General features: G+C 34.1%; 1 long non-coding RNA gene across 2 annotated transcripts in view; it reads left to right on the top strand.

Annotated features, from left to right (window-relative positions):
• The window catches only part of LOC127843792 (uncharacterized), a 33,690-nt gene extending 23,817 nt beyond the window's left edge, over positions 1-9,873 (top strand). The window contains exons 2-3 of one of the 2 annotated variants that reach the window (XR_008032346.1): positions 8,268-8,344; positions 9,444-9,873. This is a non-coding gene — a long non-coding RNA (uncharacterized LOC127843792). The remainder of the gene's footprint in view (positions 1-8,267; positions 8,345-9,443) is intronic. The other variant, XR_008032347.1, reaches the window with a different exon arrangement.
• The last annotated feature ends 7,863 nt before the right edge of the window (positions 9,874-17,736 follow it).

Here is a 17,736-nt window from a genome sequence, read left to right as displayed (position 1 = left end):
TTGATGGTGGTGTCAAATCAACGTGTAATCGGCATCTTCAAGTTTAAACTGCCTTTTGCTTTTGCTGCAAGCAGTTGGCTCTTGGATTTCACGTACAAACTGTTCGAATTCAACGTCTTGTACGTCATCTCTTAACGGCCACTTAAACAGTTTCAAATCTCCTTAACCTTGAGTTTCCTCCATGAATAAAACTGTCGCCTCCTGTTTATCATCATCAACCTTGAGAAGTTTCCCTGGGTCACAGGTACTTGAAAAAAATTTGTTTGGTCCTTATAAGGACCAACAATTTTTTTTTCAAGTACCTGTGCCCTGGGTAGACAATATTTCATCCAAATTTACAAGATAGTATGCGTCTTTGACTGGTTTGATCGATGGGGATTCATTTTCATCTGAGACTTTGGGCAACACATTTTCATCTGCGATTTGTGAACAGCCAGTTCTGTCTGCGCACATTTCAGGTATGTTAAGCTTCTGTACTTTGTTTCTGTTTTCATCGACATTTCCTTCATGATCTATCAACTTCCATTTTTGTGAACATTCGCGTGTGCTGGCTTTGTAACTAACAGTGTGTTTTTCTGGTAAAGTGTCTATTTTCCAATGTCCACAGTATTCGCCTTTTAAACAGGCTTCACAGTAACATGAGACCTCGGAGGTATATAACTGATTGTGTGCATCAAATAACGCATGCAACTTTATGGTTCCCGAAACAGAATTGGGGTTTTTCATCTCGAGTTCTTTGGCTGTGGTTTCATACTCAGTTCCATTATAGAACACATACTCGATGCTTTCATGTCAGGGACTAGTTTTTTTTCAAGATCCTGCCCACCACTGTGGAATTATGCTTTGTGACATTAGAAACAAAAATCGAATTCTTGTGTTTCAGCTCTTCTTCTTCTTTATAATAAGCAACTACCGGGTGCAGTGTAACTCCTGTGCTGTTCTAATGAGCGCTTTGAACTTTGTCGGCGTTGCTGCATGTGAAATTTTCTGCAAAGTCCATATGGATCAATATTTCATTTCTTGGCAAGTGGGCTTTTAGATTTCTTATGGCAGTATATTGCGTTTTCACCCTAGAAACATTATGTAAGAAATCTCGGAACTGCAGTTGTGCATGTTTGATATTCTCTTCTTTCGTGGACTTGGATTTAACTATTTTCATTTTCTTCTTTCCCTCTACTTCTACGCGTTTCAACTCTTCAAACTCGACTTCTGTGTCATCCTGTATTTTATTGGTTAGTATATATGTCATGTCCTGTTCAGATACTTTCTTCTAACCGTTTCTGGGTTTTGGTGAAATATCAATTCCTAAAGAGCAAATACTTTATAATTTCATAGCGAAATTTTGATGTTTGTTGCATAGACATGCATTTCAGGTTATCAGCTTTGTCATAAGTATATAGTCAGGTCGCATGCGACAAAAGAACGATTTTGATACCTTGGTATTTCTTTGGAACAGCCGTCAATCCCTTTGCATTGGCCCGGCCCGTCTTAGTACTTTTCTCGAAATCCCTGTTTCTTTACTTAGCGTGGAAGTACACGTGTACTACTTAAGGATATTGCCGCTCACAATATTTGCAATTGCCTTGCCTGAAAGGACTTTTCAGACCTGGTTACAAGCAGACCATTCCTCAGGCTAAATATAACAATCTAGTGATGCATTCTACAAAGATTTGCCCTGTAAGTAAGTTGTTACTGTTCTATGGTTTAAGGTACCGGTAGTTCCATGTTCTTTTTACTCTCAGCTTCAATAAAGATCAAATTTATGCTGTATATTTTTTCCTGGAGTGTTTTGTAAGACATATCATCAACAAAATTTTAGAATACAACTTGAAGTTTATCTACTAAAAGTTAAAAATAGCAACAAAATTCTCCAGGTTTATTAAAAGTGTAATACTATGTGGGCTTATCAGTAGCCTTTTTTATATATCAATACTTATATACTGGGAGTGTGACAGTAAAATTCAAGATGATAGTACTGTCAACTTCAGCCAAGGTGAAGCCATGAAATTGTAATGATTCATCAATATAGAAGAAAAAGCCATACTCATGAGAAACCTAGTTTCTTGGGATTTTGCGTCGAACCGCAAGAAACTAGGTTTCTCATGAGAGACATGTGCAATCTTCAAGCAGGAACCTAGGTGCTCATGAGAACCTAGGTTTTCAAATGAGAACCTAGGTTTTCATGAGAACCTAGGTTCTCATTTGAAAAGCTAGGTTCTCATGAGAAACCTAGTTTCTTGCGGTTCGACGCATAAGCCCAAGAAACTAGGTTTCTCATGAGAACCTAGGTTCTCAGAATGAGAACCTAGGCTCTCGTTTGAAGATTGCACATGGCTTCAAGAACCCAAGTTTTCAAATGAGAACCAATGTTTTCATGAGAATCTAGGTTCTCATTTGAAAACCTAGGTTCTCATGAGAACCTAGGTTCTCATTCTGAGAAACCTAGTTTCTTCGGATTATGCGTCCAACCGCTTGCCATACAGTCCTTAGCTGCATCACACCCAAATCAATTTCTTGGTGTTGCGAAAGATTTTGTGGCTTATTTCGCTTTGTTAAGATATTTTTTATATCAGATATCTATATTTACAGAATAGAAAAAGATAAGAAGAATCATCCAGACACTTATTTAGTGTAAATTACAGACGCTCATTGTGTATGTGTGTGTATTTCGAAGTTTATGACCCTGATTGTGCCCCACTACTACCTAGTTAACTAACTAGACTCACGAAAGTTGGGCCCATTTTTTAATTAAAGCTTCAATTTCCAGCTATTTCAGCGAGTATTTTGTACTTACCGTATTGAAATTTTCAGACACTTAAAAATATTTATTTTTTCCCCCACAAAGTAAGAGACAAAAAATATTTTTTTAAATACAAGTGACGGAAAATGTAAAAAACAGGTTTGGTGTGTTTGTGTGTCAATTATAAGATTAAAATAAAAGCAATAAATCAATGTGCAATAATTGTATTGTGCTGTACTCTTCTTTCTCTGCTTTAAAATAACTACTACTTCACAGCTTTGCTATCTCTTACCTCAAATGATATAAATCGAAAAAAGGACAAACATTTAACATATTGCTTCCTTAATACCACTTCATTTTTAGCTCTTCGCATGCAAACAACTAAAGTTAATACCAATTGTTTCAGGCCAGTTTTTCTTAACTACAATATACCTGATAACTGCCGCATCCGCGACGAGAAAGAGTTTTAAATTTATGCCAGAGGTTTGAGTTATTCAACTAAATTCATTCACAAATAGAAACATAATATGAATATCGTGTTTATTTTTTAACGGAATATATATAGAAAAGAATCAATAAACAATGTTAGAATTATACGTGTTGCTGAAGTTTATGAATGATTACAATAGTCTACTATCTGCTGCGTCTCAATCACGTCGTATTTTTGCTCAGCACAGGTCATTTATAATCAGAGGCTATTTATGGATGCGGTAAAATAAAACTACTGCTGATCAACATATCGAGAGTTCAATACACTATCACGCGTATGTTGCACAAACTGGTTAATAGCGCTTGCTACTACACCGGGGTTCAAGTTGATATGTCTGGGAAACGTTATTTTGTTCTCAACAGGAAGCGGCGATATCTCATGTATTCTCAATTTCACGGGCGAAAACATCGCAATAATATAAGGTTAAGCTTGTTTATATTCACAGTTCTCAATTTATAAAACGTTAAACATGAGATGCAAAAGTTAGAAATTTACGTTTCTCAATCATTCAATTGAAAACAACAGTTAAACTATTGTGTGTGTGTTTTCACTTGTTTGCCGCATATTCACCTCATGAAGTGTGTGTTATCATAGTCACACCACACATTAGTGTTAGCAGATAAAAAATATTCTACGGGAGTTCAAATCATATGTGCCATCACATAGCTTATTGTGAGTTTGTTTCTCCACCATCGAAATATATCGTATGTTAATATTTAACACGAATATTTTTTCTCGAAACATTCAAATCACATATTCATAGCAGCGTCATTCGAAAATGTGTCTTATGGCGTTTTGCCAAGCGTAGCTGAAACCCAGCCTGTGAATTTGCTTAGTCTGGTCAGAGGCGATGCTGTACGTTATACAAAAACTCGAGGTTTTATGGTCTCATTATGTATCTCCTGACCTGACATAGGGATACGCAGACTCTGTTGGCTATAGTTATGATGGGCGCAAATGGCATATGACCCATTTTCGCATGACGCATGTCTTTTTTAAACTCATTGCGAGTTATAAATATAAATATTTTAGTATCATGCATTTCGATATGAAATTGAATTAAACAAAGCAAATACAGCAAACTGGCAAATAAGGATAGCCTATTTAGGCGTTCAGGAACGATTTCCAGACTTGCTGAGCGAGTGCGGCAAACACGTGTGGCTAGACAATTAAACGATTTTCGAAAGTACGAAAAGTACTGCTCGCAGACTTATTTTTTTATTGTCATCAATTATCTTGTTGTTTATTTTGAATTGTATATGGTGTCATAAAAGTTGTGTAAATGGAATTTCCATCATGAAATTATATTCTTAGTGTGATTCGATTTTCCAAATATATTCATTTAATATGATGGTGATTGCAAATTTTATTTTATATGAACTGTTTCGCATTATACCATTTTCATAATAGTTTTAATGCTTTCGGAATTTCAAAAACGAGACAGATTGTTGTTATTTTGTCTAAGTTATCTCTATATTCTATAACATCATCTCGGCCTGTGCGTTAAGACACAATCTTCATAAATTTTAACGTCTTTTTACGTTTCAAACATGCGATTTAAAAAGCTATAACATAATTTTGAAAACTTAGTTGCGTCTAAGATTATGCATTAGCGAACAACTTCAGTGCCGTCAGCGCTTTGATTAATTATCCTGTTGGATGAAACCATTGTTTATTACCGGTATAGATGGTAATTTACCAAGTAACGCAAATGTACTGGCTTATTGTCCGCAGGCATTCATCTCCTAGGTTCTATGACCTTAATCTGATTGTAAAAAGCCATGATCAAAGTGTCACCAGATACGAGAAAACAGGGCATAACTGGTTTAATAAATGTATGCTTCTTAATTATTTCAAACATTTGTTGTTCACATTAATATTTTTATGGAAAGAAATACGTTTTTAATGCAGTAAATGTAGAATAAATACTGTTTATATGCCTTGATTGGAAATAAAGGTTAACGTATAGCACTGACAAAATGACATGTAATTGATAAATAGATTCTTTATTTCCTCCATTCATGGAGAGCTTAACAAGCAAGACCCCATTTCTTTTATGTTTATAGCTTGTTACAGCAGTGATAAAATATTTTTGACACTGCATGTCTTACACTTTAGCTATTTGCAACAATCTAAATTGACTCCTCCAGTTTTGACCCCAGAACCAATAATTAAACTAACATGTTCGAACTAAATACACTATTTTATTATACACACTATATCAGGGTGCAGAATCAAAGGGGTTTGGGGGGTTTACACACGGGCTGGAAAGAATGTAAACACACCATTAAGAACTTTTTTTTGCAAATAGCTCAAGTTATTGAAATTCATTTGCAAAAATCTTAAGTGCATAAAAGACAGTTTTTCTTGCTGTTTGTGTCGATATCTTAAGGTATAAGAATAAATCATTGAATACGTCTGAAATCGGTGAAAACATGTCACGTTGCGTGAAGCATAACCGTATAAATAAATGCAGTACACAGAGCATTTTCGAACAAGAACATATGCTTATTGAATAAAGTAATTCTGATTATTTCAAATTGCCATAACCAGCAAACAAATCTGTATTTTATGCACTAGTTGAAATTCTTAAGACAAATTGTTTAAAAAAGTTATTTTAAAAAAAGCACCACTTACCGGTGTGTTTAAATCCATTAACGTTTAATTGGGAACCCCTTAAGTCACGTGATCATGCATCCTGTATATAGTGGCATGATGGTTTGAGAGTTTTTATTTTGTTTTGATTCCTGATTGCTAAAACATCATTTTACACAGAATTAATTATAAAGCCCAGCTCAAAATAACAATATTAATCATAGTATAACACAATGTTGCTATACGAGTGCAATTGTCACAAATATATGCTGTTTTATTTTACATTTCACTATTAATAATGTTTTTATACCTTTGACAAATTTACTTGCTATAAATGCACAACACTCTATCTCATCACACAGATCACTTAATTTAAGTTATTTGAAAATACTTAAATTTAACATAAAGACATAGTGTTTCGTTCTGCAACTTATACAAATATTCATGTCAGTTTCGGTCAATACCAGAGCCTTATTTTGTATTTCTTCCAGACAGCAAAACAATTGTACATGTATTTATGTCTTCTAACAAACTCAAATGGTAAATATTCATTTGCAAAAAACAACAACAAAAAACAGGTACCCATATGTATAGGTGGCTGATTAAACTCAAGGTTTTAGACAAGGCGCACATAAAGACCATATTTCGATGTCCATCAACCACCACTATTATCAACAGGTACCTTCCAGTGGCTGAACCAATTAGAAATTTATTGGCTTTATCCACTGGACTATTGTAAACAGCAAATCATAATCACATATCGCAGTCAGGTGCGTGTTTTTCGAAGACATGGATACCAGGATTTTGACAGACGATATAGATAAGGTTTATCATACGTATCATGTTTCGCATCAGTCTATAACAGTTTGCATGGCGCAGTGGTAGCGCATCCCATTACTGAATCTGAACACACGGATTCGAATCGCGGTGACGTTAGCTGTTTTTTTGCTCAACTTTTTTTCTTACCAAATATTAGTTAAGACTATTTAAAACATTAAAGATTTGTAAGCAATTATATTGCAATTGTATCTTATGACATTTGAAAAAATACAAAAAATCTGTTACAGAGTCCCTTATAAACGTGGATAGGAATTACATTTTTATTAAATTATCGTAGTTTTTTTAAACTTATTTTATATATGCCATCATTCCTATAAATATGTGCCTTACATTTTTTATGCTAACTTTTGCATACTCAGTTATGTGTTTTTAACAAAGTGAATAGCATACTTTTTAAATGTATTTATTAATGGGGAACATTTAATAGTTTTAACGGATAAATAATTGTTTCATGCAGAAGATTGTCAAGTTTTTTAGGGCTGTACAAAATATTGTTAAACTTTGTGACGGCAAACATTTACCTTGCTATTTTGGGCTGCAAGAGGGGGTCAAATTACAGTATTTTGATATTAATCTGCAAATAAGGGTGCATATTATTTGAATTTTTATGAATTATTTGAATAAGGATTAAAAACTTCAAAACCTGTGATCCAAAGCATAGTATGCATGTAATATTTTACTTATGTAACGAAGTCAGTAAATATAACAACAACAACAACAACACAACAAAACAACGAATTATTTATTTCTGCCTAAAAGAAAATGAAGCGATCGTAACAGTAGAATGAATAGTAACAAAAAAAAAACAAGAACCAACAAGAAATGACGCAAAAATACTGTTATCGTTTTCTCCTACGGTCATTTAGCGCATGGCCCAAAACAACATGGATTAGTTTGGACAAACAGCGGTGAATTTGCTGCCACCAGTCCACGTTGAATTTATAAACAATTATTAAATCCAAACTCAAATGTCTTCTACAAATTTTATTTCACAATCAAACATGTATTCAAGAAAGTAAACTAAGAAATACACTAATATGATAACCGGTAGTAACGAAAAGTATATTCAAAACATTAAAGTGTTGATATCCAGGCACAAGTTTTCAATAGTATACAATTATATGTATTAAAAGCATTCATCCGTTTTCCTTCTTCCTTTTAGTCCCCAAAACTCCCTTTATATACTATTCAAATTAGACTGTATGCAAATTTCTAGAGATTGGCAGAAGTGACCATGATTTAAGGCAATTTACAGAAATTAAAAGATTTATAGCCATTAGCATAAATGAAGAGGTCCTCATGGGAGAGATGGCATATACCTGGTATTCATCAGTTCTAAGTGTGTGGGACCAGCAAAAAGATTACAGAAATATTCATTACTTCCAGGTTGAAGATAACTAAATAGCCAAAATAAGCTTATTAAAAAAAACAGTACCACGTTCCTTTGATACATATTAATGATTTTCCGATTGATAAAGCATGGTTTGCAGTATTTCATCCCTTTGTGTTTCATTTATATTAACTTATCCTAAAAAAAACTTTTCTTATTGATAGCCTTTTAGAGTTTCCTCCAGTCAACGGTTCTTTTAACATTCATTTCAGCAGAAACTTCCTGTACCTTGACACAAGACTGTCAACGCCGTCAGCGCTCTCGTTAAATAATATCTTGAGTACTCAAGGTAAGTGGACAAGGAGATTAAACACATCTTCATCTCAAAACTTGTTTTCACAAATACTAGCTTTGTTGAGCCTTTACGTTCTCGGAGCAGGGTCTCCGATAAGCTTCTAAACTATGTTTATCCTCATTAAAATGTATGTAGAAATAATCTAGCAAAGAAAACTGAGAGACTAGTTTTGTTACAAAAAGTGCACATGTACAATGCTGTAATGTATCCGAAATCTGCCTGATTTCAAGGGCTTATAATTCTGCAAAATTGTTGCAGCATACAGGAAAGTAACGTCTTTCACTGGTAAAAAGTTAAGAATACAAAGTACACATGTGCAGCTTGACAGACCAACTGATCAAATGCTTGATTTATAAATATGACTTCTACAATGCTAAGGTTTTTTTTCAATCAATTGAAACCGATGACCGAGTTTTTTTTTCAAAGAATCAATAAACTCCATTCAGAAATGATGCAACTGTTTTGCTGTTTTATCAAGATTTACTCAATGGGGAAAATGACATTTTTTCACAGTGTATAATTCTCAAAATGTTATAAAGGCATCTGTTACGATGACCCTGACACTAATAGAGTTAAGTTTGGGGTATATGGAAACCATAATACCTCCATCGGGACAACAAGTTTTATAAATTATTATTTATTTACTTTCGTGTGAAACATATAACTTGTAAGATGGATGGAACATTTAAAGGAAAAAAACATATTGTAATGAGGGATATCACTTTATAAATACATACTTTTGATAATACGACATAGTGGTTTTAACATACCCTATTTGCTTTCTGCCAGTGATTTCCTAACCAACTCCACTTTAGATGATGCTGAAATGAGGGCCATGATGAGATATTCTGTTACACATTCATATCTGTTATACATTAACCACTCTTATCAAGCCCACAATGTTATTTAAAATGCATGAACACAATTGCATGCAAGAACTAGCGCCTGCAAGCGCATACACTTGCATGCAAATTTTGTTAACCACTGTCGACCAGTCAGCTGCCCTGATCAACACCTTAAGAGTTAACTTTTGTTAACACAGTTCAAAGGTTCATCTTAAATTATGATGCAATTTAGAAATCTTTTTTTTAAGTTACAGACACTTGCTGACGCTGCATCAGCTGCTGAAGCGTTAAAGCTGAAATGGATGAACGAGCGTTTAGAGCCAAAGTTGAAGCTGCCAGAGCTTCTGAAGCTGCAAAGTATGAAAAATTATTGCAGGAAGAAAGAGCAAGGTCTGCAAAAGCAATAGCAGATGCTAAAGCAAGAGCTGAAAAAGCTGCAACGGATGAAAAAATGAGAAGTCTAGAAGAACGAAACAGAATTCTTGAAAATAAAACCAGAGAATTAGAAAGCAGAGGAAAAGAAGAAAAATGTATAATTATGTAAAGAACTGTATAAGATCATACCGCAAGTGATAACACAATTTTTATAAGTTTGCTACAATCTGTAATGTTTATTCACTAGTGTAACAACGGTTATTGTTACGTGTTGTGCTTGGTCAATTAAATGTTTTTTAGAGATATGTTCTTTCAGATTATGTGTGTTGGTTTAATTTTGAGGCAACGAATTCTTAAACTTGTTGTGAGAGGTAGACGAGGAAGCCGGACTGCAACGTCAAATAGAGAAACACCATTTATTTATAATGAAGAAATGCAGTCACAATACAATACAAATACATTTTAAATCAATTATACATAATTTTAGTTTACTTTAACTCTGGAAAAACAAGGAATTAATACAAAAAAATGTAGATGAAAACTCTTTGTTTTAGAATAAGCAATAATTCACAAGTATACATGCTTAATTCCAAACCCGACTTATATTCAGAATAAATCATTATATTACCATAAGACAGTAGAGTATTTGAAATTTAAAGTTAAACAAATTTAATCAAACATAATGATAACTTACTGTTAAATATGTTTCTTACCTGCAACGCTAAATAGAGAAACACCATTTATGTATAAAGAAGAAATGCAGTACAAATGGAGGTCTGCATTGCCTTTTTATACTAGTTTGGTGTAACATAGGAATTGTTGCATAATTGGCATTACCAGGTCGTTATAAAAAAAAACATTACGGAAAACATTTGTTGTCAAATCGAATCAACAGCACTATTATAAAGGAATCTTGATTAAGAAGTGATACATATTGCACCATTAAGATGTTTGTTGATTGGCATGGAATGTTTTACCAATTAGACAATGACAAAAGCTATAAAAGACAAACTTGTTAAAAACAACCAATAATCTGATATCAAGTAAGATGCATTATAACAGTTTTATTAGTTCAGGTAAATCCTTATTAAAATGTATGTGTACATGGATCCAACGCAAAGCTGTGAAATTGTTAAGTTATTTAATAAGCTTTTATCAGAATTATTGATACAATTGGAAAGCTTTAACATTAGTAATAAAATGGGGAACAAAGGGAAAAATCCCTGTGAAACTAGATTTTTGAAAATACACAATTATGTAATGGAAATTGTTTAGAAAATGCACATATTTGTTTTTCTTCTACTGGAAATTGCGTAATATTAAAAGTAAAATCTAAGAGATCACTAACTTCAATTGTGATTCATATTGCACTTATCAAATAACATATTATTATTCCTCATGAACTGGCAATACTACATTTTGTATTATATTTATTATTGAAGAAGTAAGTATAAAATAACATAGATTGACAACAAAAGGAAGCCCCCTTTGCATGCATTTGTATGCTTTATATAAAATGTCAAATATATATATATTTAATTATAAATTTTGATTCGCAGACAGTAATAAAGAATTCGGGACTCGCTTATGGTAGGGGTGCTTTCGCGGGCCTAGTCGGGCTACCGACCTCGCGAGGTCTGATCGCCGTTATGCATCGCACGGGACCAATGGAGACCGTTTGTATCGACATGGGACCACGGACGCCCTGCCGAACACGACGAGCCGAGCCTGCGTACGCGGCCGGAGTGCCTCGTCTCAATGGTAACTTCCGAAGGCAGGGCTCACACTGGCCTTCAGAAAATAATAGCCATCATTTTGTCATTAAAAAATAATAGCCAAAACAGACGCGGACTTTTCCGCAAAACGGTACTGGAGGCAAAAAGAAAAAAAAATCTCATTTGATCTATGTTTTATTAAATGTATATCTATTGGATTTAGGTTATAATATATACTTAAAAACAAGCATAATATCAGTGTCATTTTCTTATAAAATATTATTATGGCTTTACATTAAAGATTACAATCAAGGTGTGGGTGTGACTGAACAAACCAGACTTCAGCTACAGTTACATACAAAGTCATGTACATGTTCTCATGATTTCATAATCACTCATCAGGAATCCAGATATGGGTCAGTGTTAATATACTCTTCTTTTTAATGTATTTATTTTATTTGGACATTCATGGTTTGAAATCGTTTAAAAAATGTTGATTTGTCGATTTTTTAACTTTTGGTACGAACCAGTGCGGAACAAAACTGAAGTTTCGTACCCATTTCGTACCCACTGAAAATAACGAAAAAACAAGTATTATATGCACAAATTCTTCACTACAACTGCATTAAACAACAAATAAAATGTTATTCGGAAGGCCTGCTCTCTGTACAGAATCTATCGGTGGCTGAGATTTCCGTGTATCGCCAAGGGCGACAGTCCCGATGAGCGGGATAAACCCCGTTTCGGACGGTCACGCTGGAGACAAATGCATTCCTATATATATATATATTGTTTTTCTCTTGCGACGTGTCTTGTCTCTTGGGCAGTAGCTGATCTTCGCGGGCCAGTGTTTGAGAGCAGGAACATCGGGCGCTTGTACAGCGTGACCCCGGCCAGGGCCCTCCTAGAGAAAGCGACCAAACTGAGGAATCGAGACTCAGCCGAAGCGGCTCGCAGTGGTCACGGCCGCACACAAACCCGGCTAGCAGGAAGAAACCAAAGGCCCGTTTGGCCGTTCGAACGAAGCTAAAACTAGTCGGTCCCTAGACTCTCAATCGGACACGGCTTCCGTGCCGAAACCTGGATGCGACCAGTTAAACTTTTGAGGGAGTTCGCGCAGCGTTTGCGAAGAATCGACCGCCTCTTTCATAAGCTCCCCAATGTCTGGGTGAGTCGGCCGGGCGGCTGGCAAACATACAGTCGCATCCAGGGCGACACGCCGGGTTGATAAAACACTATTATTTTTAAGTTTCCTTCTAGCTCACGCAATTTACCGAGAAACAGCTCCCGACAAGCCCGTACGGAGGGACGAACGGCGGACGGATGAACAACGCAAGAAACAATATCCCTCCGCCTTCGGCAGGGAAAACTCTCTTAAAATAAATATATAGATACATGTAGATGGAAACAAATAGAAATAGGTTAAATCTAAAAGTAAAATTATATACAGAATATAGTAAGTTATAAAATACATATCCAGACGATATTGCTGAAATGTTTCCCTTCTTAAGTAGATTATCTACTTTACCTTTCAAAATTAGGACCAACTAAATATGTCAAAAGGGTGAAACTTCTACCCTAAAATTTTCCTCATACGCCGTAAATTTCCGGAGTCGTTTGTAGCATTTTGTAACGACTGTCAATTGACATCATTGTATCATGCATGATTGTATGTTGCTTTATGCTTGGGTGAAACTCACATCTTGCTATCGCGTTAATTTATTCACCGCATCAATGTTTGATTTCATTATTCACTGCGCCTATTGGATAACTCTCTCTGAACAAACCAACATACATATTTCCAGCAATTTACGAACAAGAGCGTTGGATGTGTACACATTAACGATACCATTAAGCCAAATGGAAAAGACAACCCTTATCAGGCACGATGTAATTGTCATTAAGCATAAAAAAGGTGTATACAAACAAATTGAAAGTACCAGCAAGAATCAAAGACAGTCATAAAGAAGGATGTATTTTTTACCTAAATACCTCCATATAAAACCGGATGAAATGTGTGTTATTGAGTGCCAACCACACGCACATGTTCGTAAATAAAATTATTCTAAGGGAGATCACATAAATTGTGTCCTCACTTGGCTTATAATGAGTTTATTTTTTCACCATCGAAATATAAGGTATTTAAATATTTGCCTTGCGTGCAGTTTCTTTCAACACATTCAAATCACTCTTTGAGAGGCGCGTCATACAAAAAATGGGTCTGATGGCGTTTCAGCTAGCGGGTCTCAAGCCAAGTCTGCTGCAAGGTTTCGTTGTCACATATAGGTATCTCCTGACCAGACTGCGAGATGCACAGGCTGGTTACTAGCTACGATATCCGCATATGGTATGAGAGCCAATGTCTCATGACGCAGCTCTTAACATATATATTTGTTTCTTAAAATGGATCACCCATGCACAATACTTTTCGATAAAAAATGATGTCGAACTGTGTTATTTATAGCACACTTGCACATTTCGATAGTTTATTCAGTCTTTCAAGAACGATTTTCATACCAACTCACTGAACGAGTACGGCAAACATTTGTGGTTAGATAATGAAACCATTTCCATCTCATCATGAGACTATTCTATTTCGGTAGTTTTTGTTTCCTCATCTTCAAAGCAATACTGTGCTTTCAACGTTAATCGATAGTCCATTATGTCTTCCCTGAGCGATTTAGTGACTGGGTACCGAGTCAAAATGCCAAGATTGCCATTCGATGCGAAAAGCTGGTTTTAATAGTAATATAAGTATTATTTTAACGTATATTAATCACAACAATTTCGAAAATGATCAAAACAAATGTTTTTCTGTTGAGTTTAAGCGTATATGGATAAATTTTCTCCATTAACAGCGTATTGCTTATCAATATGAAACAATAATGAAATGGAATGTATATGCATATTAAAATAAAAATATTTTTTTTTTGCGTTACATAATGGTATAATTGTTCTATTAATTAAAGTAAAGCTCGATTGGTCATTGTCGGCTCGGGTACTATTTACATGTACCCCGGATACTCTTAATATACTAAGATGTACCCGGGTGCGGTAAATATACTAACACATACCCGGCCATTTTATACTGTACCCAAGATTTATTCCCGCCTAAAATCCGATGTCGTAAAATCGCTACGGAATACGGAACAGTTCTATTTGAAAAAAAAACTTCCTCAAAATGCTTTTTGAGCAGGAGTTTCGATAATGAAGAGACGAAATGTTACATAATATTGACATAATTAAGACCATAAGTAATTTGATGAAATAGCCGACATTGACCAATTAAGCGTAAGAATTCCCGGGTACGTTTCAGTATATTTACCGTACCCGGGGTACATTTAAGTATTCTAAGAGTACCCGGGGTACATTAAAGTAGTACCCGAACCGACAATGAGCAATCGAGCCTTAGTAAAATAATATTTCGCTTTTTTCGTATTTCTCCTGTCTGATGAGGAATCATCTGTTATTAAGGTTGCTTATTAATAGCCTCAGCTGCTGTGCTGCGTGCATGTTAGTGTGTATTTTAGAGTTCAGTAACGGCAAGGTCCCACTGCGTCTTCGCGAATGATAAATGGAATTTAACTGTAAATACTGACAAAACAAAAATAATAGTTTCCCAAAAAGGGGGCGTGCTTAACAAAAATTACAAATAGAAATACAAAGAAAAAGAGATGTTAAGATAGGGAGCAATTTAAACTACCTTGGTATCGTAATGTTAAGTGGGGGGGTCATGTATTCCTGCCACAAATACTTTATGCGGCAAAGATACACGGGCGATGAATTCCCTTTTATTTGTTAATCGAAAGATATGGAAGTCCCGATAAATGTTATGTTCAAGCTGTTTTATGTATATTTCTTTTCAATCCTAAATTATAATTGCGAAGTATGGGGATTTATTGCGGCAACTAATATTGAACGTATTCACCGAAAGTTTTGTAAAAGACTTAAAAATTTGAAACTGCCAAAATATTCACTGTAACTATATTCTGACGTTGGTCGAATTCGTTATACATTGGTAGATACATCAGCATTGTCAAATGTGTTTTAAAACTTCATCAAAACAAACAAGGAAAGTGTAACCTTAATACTATCATTCATAGGCAAAGTTTGGAAATTAATACACAAAATCCGAAAGTTAATTGGTCTTCCAAAGTTCGCAATATTTTAAGCAAGCAGGATATACAGATGTATGGTTATATCTTGGGTCTGTTATTATTGATACCTTTATCACGGTGCCAATACCATGTGACTTTTTAAGATCTGTGTTTGGAGAATAAAGCGCGACCCAGTTAACATTTTTAATGATGTCTTTTTAAATATTTCACCATTTTTTTATTCAATTTAATACATACCATGTATACCTGTATGTGATCATAAAACAAATTGATAACATGTAGCAAAAATAATGTTCAAACATGTTATACAAGATATGCTAATATATATTTTTTAAAGAAAAGAAAGAAAAGACAGAAAAGAAAAGAAAAAGAAAAAAAAAACAGAATAATTATGGATAAGGATGAGTTGTATGAAGTGGGTAGAAAGCGTACTGGACATGTTTATGAAAGTTTAATGTGTTTCCACTTTTGTTCAAATATATGAAGTGGATCATTGTTTAGGGCTATTTCTTTTTCTATTTGAATCTTTAGTTTTAAATAATTGATATAACAGTTCATTGTTGGTATTTGTTTTCTGTATTTCATGCTGAATATAAAATATTTCATTAATATAATTATGTAATTCACATCGTTATTAACCTCTTGTATTTTAAAGGTTTTTACCCCTAAACTGATGTCTAAGAGAGATAGTTTAACATTTAACTGCTGTTTCTCTAGAAAGGTTGTCAATTGATTCCATAGAGATTGAATATGTTTACACTCCCAGAAAAGGTGTTCTATTGTTTCAATATGTTCACTACACATATTACATAGATTTGTGTTGGATAGGAATCACTTAGAAAGATATTTATTTGTAGCTATGATTCTCTGGATGTATTTATATTGAAAATTTCTCAGTGCGCTATCAGTAGTTGATTTATATGGCATGGCAAATATCTGTTTCCAATTAAATTTATTTTCTCCAAGAAGGTTTTTGCCATTTAGTTTGAGCTTTTGAGATTTCGGCGTTTTTTTAATTTGAAGTGCGTAAAATATTTTGTTCGTTTTGTTTTGTTTTGCAATTATTTTTTCTACGAATGTTTTTTGAGTACATGGTGTGTTATTTGTATTGGTAGCAGCTTTAATATGTACGGGTATACTTTTGATCAATGTGTAGTACATCAGGAAATTACTTGTAGGTATTCCGAATATGTAGCATAAGTTATCAAAGGAATAGAAGTAGTTTATTCTGTAGTCGTACACTTGATCTACATATTTTATGTTTCGTTCAACCCAATGCTTATAGAAAAATGTTTTATTGTTAGTTGTTATGTCTTTGTTGTTCCATAAAATGATTTTACAGTTTATTTTGGTTTCTAAATTATGAGTAACTTTACACCATGCCGATAGAACATTCGATAGAAATATGTATTTGTTTGAAATTTCATCTAAGATATTATTGTAGATATTACATTCAAAAAGTAAGGTGTCACCATATGTTTTTAGAATTTTCTGGTAGAATAATTTCCATTTACTCGTGTTGGTATTATCTAAATATCTTTTAACCCAACTGCATTTGATTGCATTCAGGAATGAATCTATGTCCGTTAGTCTGATACCTCCATATTCTACTGATTGAATTAATTGAGTTCGCTTAATTTATCAGGTTTACCGTCCCATATGAAATTAAATATTTTTAATTTTATATCTTCAATAATATCATTTGGTGGGTTTGGGAGAACTGTTAGTGTATAAATTAATTTAGGGAGTGCAAACGTTTTCAACACGGTGTTTTTTTCGATTAGTGTTAGTTTACGCTGACGCTATGATTTTAAACAATTTTTAAATTTTTGTAATTTAGGCAATATGTTTTTTAGAATTGTTTCATGTTCATTGTTTGTAAAGTTATTCCTAACGTTGTTGCTTCATCTGGTGTCCAGTTGAATTTTATTTCTTTTTTAAGATGAATATTACTTTGTTTTAATTTACCTACTCGTAGCACAGTGCATTTACTTGTGTTTAGTTTAAGACCCAATGTCATTCCAAAAAGGGTAAGCGATTCTATAAGATAATTGAATGAGCCACTACTGCCATTTAAAAAGTAAGTTGCATCGTCCGCAAATAAGGACTGTTTAATTTCTTCGTCAGGTTCTAGCGATATTCCCTTTATATGTGTATGTGATTGGATATAGTGTGATATATACTCGATGCATATAATAAATAGCGAGGATGAAAGTGGACATCCGTGTCTTACCCCTCGTTCGATTTTAAATCTGTTTGAGAAAAAGCCATTGTTAATAATTATGCTGTTTATATCGGTATAAAAAAGTTTAACCCATTTTATAAAACTTCCA

This window comes from Dreissena polymorpha, chromosome 9, assembly GCF_020536995.1.
Source record: "Dreissena polymorpha isolate Duluth1 chromosome 9, UMN_Dpol_1.0, whole genome shotgun sequence".
NCBI lineage: Eukaryota > Metazoa > Mollusca > Bivalvia > Myida > Dreissenidae > Dreissena > Dreissena polymorpha.
The sequence above is the reverse complement of the archived record's forward strand: the minus strand, read 5'-3'. Positions and strand labels throughout refer to the sequence as shown.